The following is a 9,838-nucleotide window of genomic DNA, read 5'->3' as shown; positions in this document are numbered from 1 at the left end:
TAAGTCAAATAGAAACTAAGACCAAATAGAGCAAGGACAGATTTACTTCCATAAATCTCTTTGGTTCCTTGTCTGTATTCCGCATTTTCCAATATTACCCACATACCCGTTGATTGTAGTACGTGTTATCCTATGCTACCAACAATTTACTTCTGAAAGTAAATTATCCTTTAACAATCAGCACCCCATTGACATTATGGGAAGCCTCATCGATGCCAATAATTAAGTATAGCTTCAAGTAAAAGTTTTAAGCTGCAACACCAAAAAAGTAAAGGAGGTAGATTAGATTATTTGCAGGACTATCTTTAAAATCACAACTTTGAACAATAGCTAAATTCTGAATGATCATGTTACAATAAGACTAAGGACCCATTTGCCATTATCTATCTTGAAGTCTATTTCTTGCTTTGCAACCAACAGCCCAAAGAAAAGCTAATGCTAAAAGGTTCAGATTTACTCCAAGCTTCCAACACAAAGAAGAGTACAAATTGGTTAGATATCCGCAACTTATCCAGTGCACATTTGTATATCAGAATCATAAACCTCCACAACCTGTCTCAAAGAAGTACCTGTAGAGGGCATCTTTTAATTACAAGATGTGGCATTGATTGCTAAAAGGAAGCATGTCACTCCAATGAATTTCATGAATGCCATATACACAGTATAACCATATACCATTTAGCAGCATGAAAGCTCCTTGGTTTACAAATACAGATAAGAAACACACATTTGCGATTATAACAGGACTAACCTGTGGGCTGGGGTCACCAATTCATATTATTTCCTGCCATTTCAGATGCTAAAGATGAAGCACTCGTGTAATTATTTGTTCCATTTTCCTTCTTGTATGAAGGTTTACCAAGTAAAACTCCAGACTCTGAAAAGGAAACGAGTGTCAAGATCAAACAAGAAGTACAAGAATTCAAAGAATGAACTCTTGCCAAAAATTGCAATTCCATCAGCATACCAGAAGTGCTGAATTGGGTTGAGCCACCTCATCCAACATAATGATCAGTGCCACCCCTAACTCCCACGACTTGAAGAGTTACTAAAGCCATGTGACCTGGATTCTGTTATATCCTTATTCTGAAACAATGAACACAAGACAAGTGAAAATGGCTGACAAGGTGAGCCTTTAACGAGCGCTATCAATAAATCTCAAGCTTAACAGAGCTGCAATAATAAGCTTACCCTATTCCACCAGAAGCAGGAAAAAATATCCAAGTCCCTTGTGCATAGTAAAACACGTGGTCATCCTAATCTCATGTTATGACATTAGGGAAAACAGCAGAGAAATCAAAAAACAAAAAGGCCACAATTTCATCAGATCCGGTAGGACCGGAACGGTAGAAAGCATTAGTCATACATGACCAAGCTCTAAAAGGGGAAAGTCAACTATCCAAAATACAAATCAGAGATTTTCAGCATTTTTCACAGCCACACCCCCCTTTTTTCTTTTCTCGTTTGGTCTTCACCTCATGAAAAGGATCTACAAATTTGATAAAGTTGAAATTAGAATTGTGGTTGAATATTTGAAAAAACATAGAAGCGATACCCTAGAATTTTCTTTGCCACTAAATCCCAGGGCTAGCACAAGCAATAATATGAAAGAAATAACACATGTGAATGATAATTTGAAGTAAAAAGAGGGGGAAAGAAAAAAGGAATTTGCATACCAATAAATTGATAGAACAGTAAGGTCTAAGCTGTATCCAATACCTGGCAAACAACCACTAATATAGTTGAAGCAAGCATGGTGAAGGAATAATAATGGTGTAAATATGATCATGCTACAATACGCAAGGTCCTTCACTTTATTGAACACTGACAGCTGTCAAGTTATCATACTTCTTATCCCAGCTTCACCACTTGCAAATAAAAAAAGCACTTCTTGTTTTGATATTATTTTTTTTATTGTATTTTATTTTTTTTTATCGGCAAAATAAATAAAACTTTATTGATAACGATGAAAGGTACAAGATGTACACACAAAAATATCTAAACATTAATAAAGAGGGGAGGGTGCACAAAGCATCACAATAGGCTAGATCATCCCAACTATGTTGACACCAAAAAGCCCTTTCTATCATAGGCTAAGCACCCCCAAAGAAAGCAATCAACTAAAACAGAAACAAATAAACACCTCAACCACCATTCCAAAAGCACAAGAAGCCTGATAAACACAGACACAGCTAACAGGACTAGTGAACTTAATATATAATGGGACCAAATCCAATTGCAATATGAAACAAAAACATGTGATGATAATTTTCTTTTCTTCATGATTCAACTTTTCCGACCCATATTGATAGGCAATAAGACAAAGCTGTTCAAGCCAATAAAATTGTACAGCCTCAACCAATCCACATGTAATGATGTTTACCTGGCCATTAAATTTTTATATTGCAATGAAGCATGAATCCTAGGTCCCATTACTAGGAGCAAGAGTAACTATGAGAATTCGAATATACAAACAAAATAAATAATTAAATAATAATTACGTTATAAATCCCAAATATTTTACATGTGAATCTTAACGTGTAAATTAAATATTAATGAACGATCTTATAATTAATTTTAAAACTTAAAATAAATTTATACTGAAAGTCTTTAATTTTGAAGTAAGATTTATTATTAAAAAAAATAGTAGACAAATTAGTTAGTATATTTTGATCTAGTAATAGTTGTATTTTATTCAAATTAATGGAGAGAGAAAAATAAAACAAAAGATAATAATTTAGAACATTTTGTTTTTATATGTACATATAGGAACCCTAGGTTGCCTATTACAATTTATAGCAGTAGCAACAGCCACGAGAGAGAGATAGAGGTAGAGTGGAGGAAAGAAGGAAAAAAAAAAAAGTTTGCAAAAAAGGAAGGATTTTGGGTGTGTAGTAGGTCTCTATCTTTCTTTTTCTTTTTGTTTTTGTTCTTTATCCTTACTCTATTATTATTTAATTCATTGATGGAGAGATTATAGGTGTATGTATTTTGTATATATTTATACCCTGTTAAGAAATTTGAGGAGAAAAATTATGTATAAGGAATGTGAGTAATTCTTAGTTAAAAAATTTTGCACAAAATCACAAACTTTAAAAGTTAAGAAACCATATCAAACAGATGAATCAGTAGATTAATTACATATTGAATTGCATACCAGAATTTTATTATAATTTCTGGGAATCAAAATCTATATTAACTGGCTCGTTCAAATCTGTCCAGAAAACTAGTACAAAACAGTAACCTCGAAAGTATCGTTCTTTTTGGGTATAAATCTGAAAATTATCAAATCAGCATTATTAGAACCGGATACGAGTCTAGTTTCTTACATTTTTAGCCTTGCATTGATGGCTTGTGTATACTCAGAGAACCATTAAATTCTTTAAAGTGCTACAGAAAACAATCTGTTTGGGCTTAATTAATTGTAAATAATTATTTTGTTAAGCAAATCAAGTAAAACCATTTGAGTTTGAAACATAGGTTATATTAGTTGTTATCTGGAGGGTTTTGGAATTTTTCAAACGGTTTAGAGTGGGTATTTAATTTTCAAAGTTAGAGAATAGATTGGGCAAACTTGTTTAAAATTCTGTTTTATCTTAAAATTAATTACTTTTAATTAAGTTTCGATCTGAACCCATGTCATGAGTAATTTGAGACCTTGAAGAACATGAACTTAAGTATTATTTAAGAGTAACGGTGAGTGGGGTTGAGCGATGTTAGTGCACTTTAGTTTGGGGTTACTTAGTTTATTATTCATTTTAGCATGTTTGAATTAGTAGTGACGTGTAATTTTAATACTTTGTTCAGGGTACTGGTTGAACTTTCATACTTTATTCAATGATTATATTATACTATGTTCAGGTGAGTAATTGCATGTTACATATTTTTATAAATGTATGACCCTGATCGCTGAACTATTATATTATGCTATTTTAATAAGTCTAATTGCATGACTGTGTATTTAATTGTGTGATTACATGTTTAATTTTATAGCTATCTATTGTTACATGGAATATCTATTCAATTGACAACCTAAAGACAGAAATTGAGAGCCTAGACGGCTTCAGAAATAGAAATTGATTAGCGTAATAGACTAATTAGAATATTTAGAATTTTATGGCAACTTTAATTGAAAACTGATTTGGATCAAAATAATTAGAATAAACTGATTGAAATTAGTTAGAATTGAGCCTAGCTGATTAACCTTAATCAACCTTGATTAGGCTAAGCTAATCATATCATATAAATAGGTCCATTAATCTTATGAACTCACATATACAACATTTGAGCTGAGATTTTGAAGGAAGGAAGCTAAGAACTCAACACCTTAGAAAGTGAAAGGAGAATTTGTAGAGAATTGGTGGTAGACTTGAAGATTTGAGCTAGGATTGCACTTGAATTTAAACTCTAGACATGGAAACCACACTCAATTCTTGTAGATAATTCATATAAGAAGTGAATTCACCAAGCTATGTGGCCACTTGCATAAATTTAGAAAGTATATGCTAGGATCATCTTGGTTAAGAAAGAATTGAGCATGATTGCATATATGCATGCATGAATCACCGATTTGAGTTTAAATTCTGTGAAATTCTCTACATGCATTGAACCTTTACAGATCTATTTGAAGAGTTTTTCATGTTCTTACACTTTTCATACCATTTGGTCAAGGTTGCAAGGAGATTAAAGAGTTCCTCTCTTGCATGGTTTTAAGTCCATAGTTTAAGCTAAATTTTGAGAATTTGATCCATGAATTTGAACAATTGATTTCAAATTAACTATATTCCCATGTTTTATAATGTTTTTCCATGTTTTCGTACCTAAAACATGAGTTTGAAACCTTTGAATGCCAATTTGAAGCTCAAACACAGTTCTGGAAATTCCAAAATTCATGTTGTCTGCTTGAGCGAAGAAAGCTTCTCTTCGCTCGAGCGTGAAAATTAAGCTCCTAGAAGTTTTGTAAAATTTTACAGGCCACTCGAGCGACCAAAGTGGCGCTCGAGCGAGGACACTTTTTACTTAGTCCTCCGCTCGAGCGACCGTCGAGCGAAAATTTCAAGCAACCAGTACTTTTGCCAAGTTTACAGATTGTTCGAGCGACAAAAGTTGCGCTCGAGTGACCACCTTTATTTTTGAACCCCCGCTCAAGCGAATGAAGTTACACTCGAGCGGAGACCATGTTTTCAGCAAATTTTGAGAAACTCTTTTAAGTACAATTATGCATCATCATGTCAGTCCACGTGTTCTTAGGCACCATTTGGACTCATATATTCGTAGAATGAGTTAGAAACACAGAAGAAGAATTGAATTAAAATGAAGTGGTGTTTCAATTGTGCTTTTGTTATGTGTTTTGTTTAGGTAAACGTCCGAGGCTTAGTGACACCACAAACCACTGTGAGTAATAACTTTATAAAGATATGTTCAAATTATCTTTACTTTCGAAAATGTTATTGCTATCGAATGGATATGTGATTAAGTGAATGAATTATTGAAATGATTTGATAATTGATAGCATGGATTATTGAAATGTTATTTTTTTATAATGAATAAAGTTCTGTTTTGAAATGGTATTGTGGCATCCATTGAATGTAGGCCCTTACCTGGGGGAAACAATACCATGACTTTTGGATTGATCGACACACAAAGATATCTAGTATGGCCTGTTATCACTGGAATGTTGTCACTTAATGGATGTACCACATAAAATGATATAAAGATCTTGATGATGAAATGAAATTTGGTTTGAGAATGTTATTAAGCTTTATTCATTTAACCTCTTTATTCTGTTATTACTCACTGGGCTCTAGCTCACTATTTATTTATATTTATATATATAGGTGGACAAGATGAACATCAGAGTTAGAAATCCTCGAGTCTACCCCAGGTCAGCCTTTTGAGGAGCTTCCAAGTGAAGTTATCAGGCTTAGGTGGAGCCATGTTAGCGGAACCTTTTTTTGTTTGTTTTAGTGGCTTTCTGATAAATGTTTTGTTAGGGTTGTATGTTTGCACGTCGTGAATTTTATACAATTTTGATAAATGTACTTTTGGAACAAATTCTGCTTATTATACTAGTTCTCTACATAAATGCGCAGCTTAATGGATAATTTCTATGTCATTTTTAAACTTCTGCTAAGCCCCGAACTTTATATTAAGAGGTTCATTTGTACAGAGGCTATAGGTAATCTGTGATTACTAGCCGGTCATGATGCTAAACCTATAGGGGCGGGTTTAGGGTCCTGACAGTTCCCCTACCCTGAACTGTTGGAAAATTACTTAGTTGTTTATCACTTCCAGGTGTTAGAAGGACTAAGAGTGGACTTGTGGCGTAGCGAGGACTCAATTGCATGGACCTCTAGGACGTTCATTATTTTGTTTTAACTTGTTATGTCGGCTTTGTGCATATATTATGGTTGGATTTTATTTAGAATTATTTTATTTTGTGTGCAATTTGTGTTCCATTTAGTATATATTTTTAGAAGTTGGCTATGGCTGGTTTTGTCATTTATACTTATGACATGCCACTAGATTAGGTTTTAATTTATTTATTTCTGGGTTATCGTCATATTTATTCTTTGTAATTTTGGGTTCATGTTTAGGCTTATATGTGCCTTGGGCTAAGTCCCTGTGGGCCACAGCCAGTCATACCCAGGTTTAGGATGTGACAATAACTGTGACAACCTTGTCCTGTATTATGTTTTTAATTTCTTAATTATGCAAGTGCTTATGTGCTAGATGTATATTTGAATGTTAATTATATGAATAATGTGGTTTTTGACTTTATATCTATTGATTGTAGGAAAACTTGCTATGATTTCTGCTTTGACCTGAAAATTGAAGGCCTTAATGGCGTGAAAAATTGAAATTGGTCAATTTATTGTGATCAACATAATTTTTAGAACTTAACAAGAAGTTTGATTGAAATTTGATTCGGTCTAAATTAATTAGAATAAAATCAAGTAAATTAAGCTTTGATTCATTTGTTTAAAGCTTTAATTAACTAACTTGATCCCTTATTAAAGCCCCAAGCTAATCTAAGCTATATATATGTTATTTTGAGGCTAATCACATGTCATGAAATCAATTTGTTACTGGAAGTTTAGAGAGAGATAGGGAGAAACTTCATTCTAGAGAGAGAGAGAGAAGAGCTAGACTTGGAGAATTTTGCTTGAAGCTTGTGGAATTGTGTGAAGAAACTCAAAAATTAGCTTGTGAAGGTTTAATTAAAGACCTTATGTCACACCCCAAATCCATGCATGACCGGTTGTGGCTCACAAGGACTTAGTCCAAGGCACACGTAAGCCTAAACATGAACCTAAAAACACAAAGAATAAATGTGACAATAAAGAATTGTCACACCTTAAATCTAGGCATGACCGACTGTGGCCCATAGAGACTTAGCCCAACGCATACGTAAACCTAAGCATGAACCCATAATCATTAAGAATAAATGTGACGATAGCCCAGAAATGAATAAATCAGTACCCATTCCAATGACATGCCACAAGTATGCATGGCAAAACAAGCCATAACTAACTTCTAAAAAAACTGATATATACTAGATGGGACACAAACCGCCCATACAATAAAATAATTCTAAATAAAAACCAACCACAATGTATGCACCAAATTCAACATCACAAGCTAAAACAAAATAAATGAATGTCCTAAAGTTCCATGCAATTGAGTCCCCATTACGCCATGAGTCCACTCTAAGTCTTTCTAACACCCAGAAGTGATAAACAGCCAAGTTAGCTGATAGCTCAATAAGTGAAGCATGGATAATAAATATAGTTTTGAAAAACAAGGTTTAATTCCAAAATAAGATATATATCACAGAAACTAGATTGGTATATAGTTTTGATAAAGACAATTTGTTTCAAAAAGAAAGTTTCATAGTTCAACAGTCAAAATACTCATGTTTATCAAGACATAACAAATGACATTCTCCATTTAAAACAGATTACAACATGATCATTAGTAATTTTCTAGGTACCGAGAATAACAAGTAACATGCCACAAAGTTCTCAAGGCAATAAGCGTGTTGGATCCAATATCGAACCAAGAGTCATTCTTGGGGTGGAAACCTGAGCATTTTCTCTAAGATGATCCGATTAAAGGTTACCTAGCCTAGCCCAAGTCTTTTCCTTACATTCGTTGAGCACTAGAGTCATCACAGCCCAACCCGGATTTGTTCCCTAGTGGCTAGAGTTACCACACACAGTGGAATAATTTCCCTGGACTTTTATATATAGATGGTCCCAATAATCAATACAATTCAGTTTTGCAAAACATGGTAGTTCAACATTATAAACACGAGACCATAACATATAGTTTACAGTATACCAAGTTTACACATATTTCAGAAATAATTTAATTCCATTGATACTATAATAATTTATCAAAACAGTTTAATTCTAAAACAACAATTTAATTTTTCAATAGTTTAGTGTAGGGGAACATTTATAAAAATATGTAGCACGCAACTAGTCACCTGAAAATGAAATAATATAATCCTCGAATAGAGTATGAAATTCCAACTAGTGCCCTGAACCAAGTATAAAAACTACATGTTATTACTAATTTAAAAATAGTAAAAAGAATAATAAACTAAGTACCTCACATTAAGCACACTAACACAGCTCAACCCCACTCACCGTTACTCTTAAGTAATATCTAAATTCATGTTCTTCGAGGTCTCAAATTATTCAAGACATGGGTTCAAATTGAAACTTAATTAAATGTAACTTTCAAATAAAACAAAATTTTAAACAAGTTTTCCCAATCTATTCGTTAACTTTGAAAATTTAAAAAACTCACTCCACGCTATTCGAAAAATTCCAAAACCCTCCAGATATCAACTAATATATCCTAAGTTTCAAACCCAATTGATTTTACTTGATTTTCTTATCAAAATAATTATTTACAATTAATTATATCCAAACAGGGTGTTTTCTGCAGCACTTTAAAGAAATTAATGGTTCTCTTAGTACACACGAGTAATCAATGCAAGGCCAAAAATGTAAGAAACTACACCCGTAACCGGTTCTAATGATGCTAATTTGATAATTTTCAGATTTATACCCAAAGAAAACGACACTTCCGAAGTTACTATTTTGTACTAGTTTTTTGGACAGATTTGAATACATTAGTTTATATGGATTTTGACTCCCAAAAATTATAAGAAACTTCTGGTATGCAATTCAATATGTAATTAATCTACTGTAAAAGGTTCAGTTCAAAATTCATCCGTTTGCCATATTTTCCTAATTTTTAAAGTTTATAACTATGTGCAGAATTTCATACTTATAAATTGCATCCTCAACTTTATGTACCCATTTAATTCCTTAAACTACATAAAAAAAAACATGATATTCACACACAGTGGTGGCCAAGTACTCCTATCTATCCCACATTTCACTTTCAAGGTCCACCACTACAAGCAAAAACACTCATTGAATATAACCCATGTCATATACTTGTTTTTCATACATCCACTGTACCCATTACACTATTCCACACCAACTATTAACCTGATCAATCCTCTAAACACCTAATTAGTGAATCCATTACCCTTTTTTTCCCTTCCAATCAATACACCGAAACATCTGTATACAATAATCAAACATATAATATATTATAGAAGAACAATACCTTAAAGTTGTAGAACCACGAGATGTTCGAAATTTCTTTCTCTCTCTCTCTCTCTCTCGCGATTGCTATAAATCCTAAAGTGGCTGTTGTTGTGTTATGAAATAGTAAGAGAGTTAGGGTTCTTTTTTTTTTTTTTTTTGTTATCTTTATATATATACATAACCAACAATCCACTTAATATTATTAT

The 9,838-nt window shown here is 32.9% G+C and overlaps 1 long non-coding RNA gene across 1 annotated transcript; it reads right to left on the bottom strand.

Moving 5' to 3' along the window:
• Positions 1 to 245: 245 nt before the first annotated feature.
• LOC114304224 (uncharacterized) lies at positions 246 to 2,106 on the bottom strand. The gene is made up of 5 exons (XR_003643992.2): positions 1,677 to 2,106; positions 1,192 to 1,489; positions 968 to 1,086; positions 752 to 877; positions 246 to 569 (listed from the first exon to the last, which is right to left on the bottom strand). It is a non-coding gene; the product is annotated as an uncharacterized LOC114304224 (long non-coding RNA).
• Between the last annotated feature and the right edge of the window lie 7,732 nt (positions 2,107 to 9,838).

Source organism: Camellia sinensis, chromosome 4 (genome assembly GCF_055761805.1).
Source record: "Camellia sinensis isolate YWXY chromosome 4, ASM5576180v1, whole genome shotgun sequence".
Classification (NCBI taxonomy): domain Eukaryota; kingdom Viridiplantae; phylum Streptophyta; class Magnoliopsida; order Ericales; family Theaceae; genus Camellia; species Camellia sinensis.
Note: the sequence above shows the minus strand (reverse complement) of the source record. Positions and strands in the feature narration are given on the sequence as shown.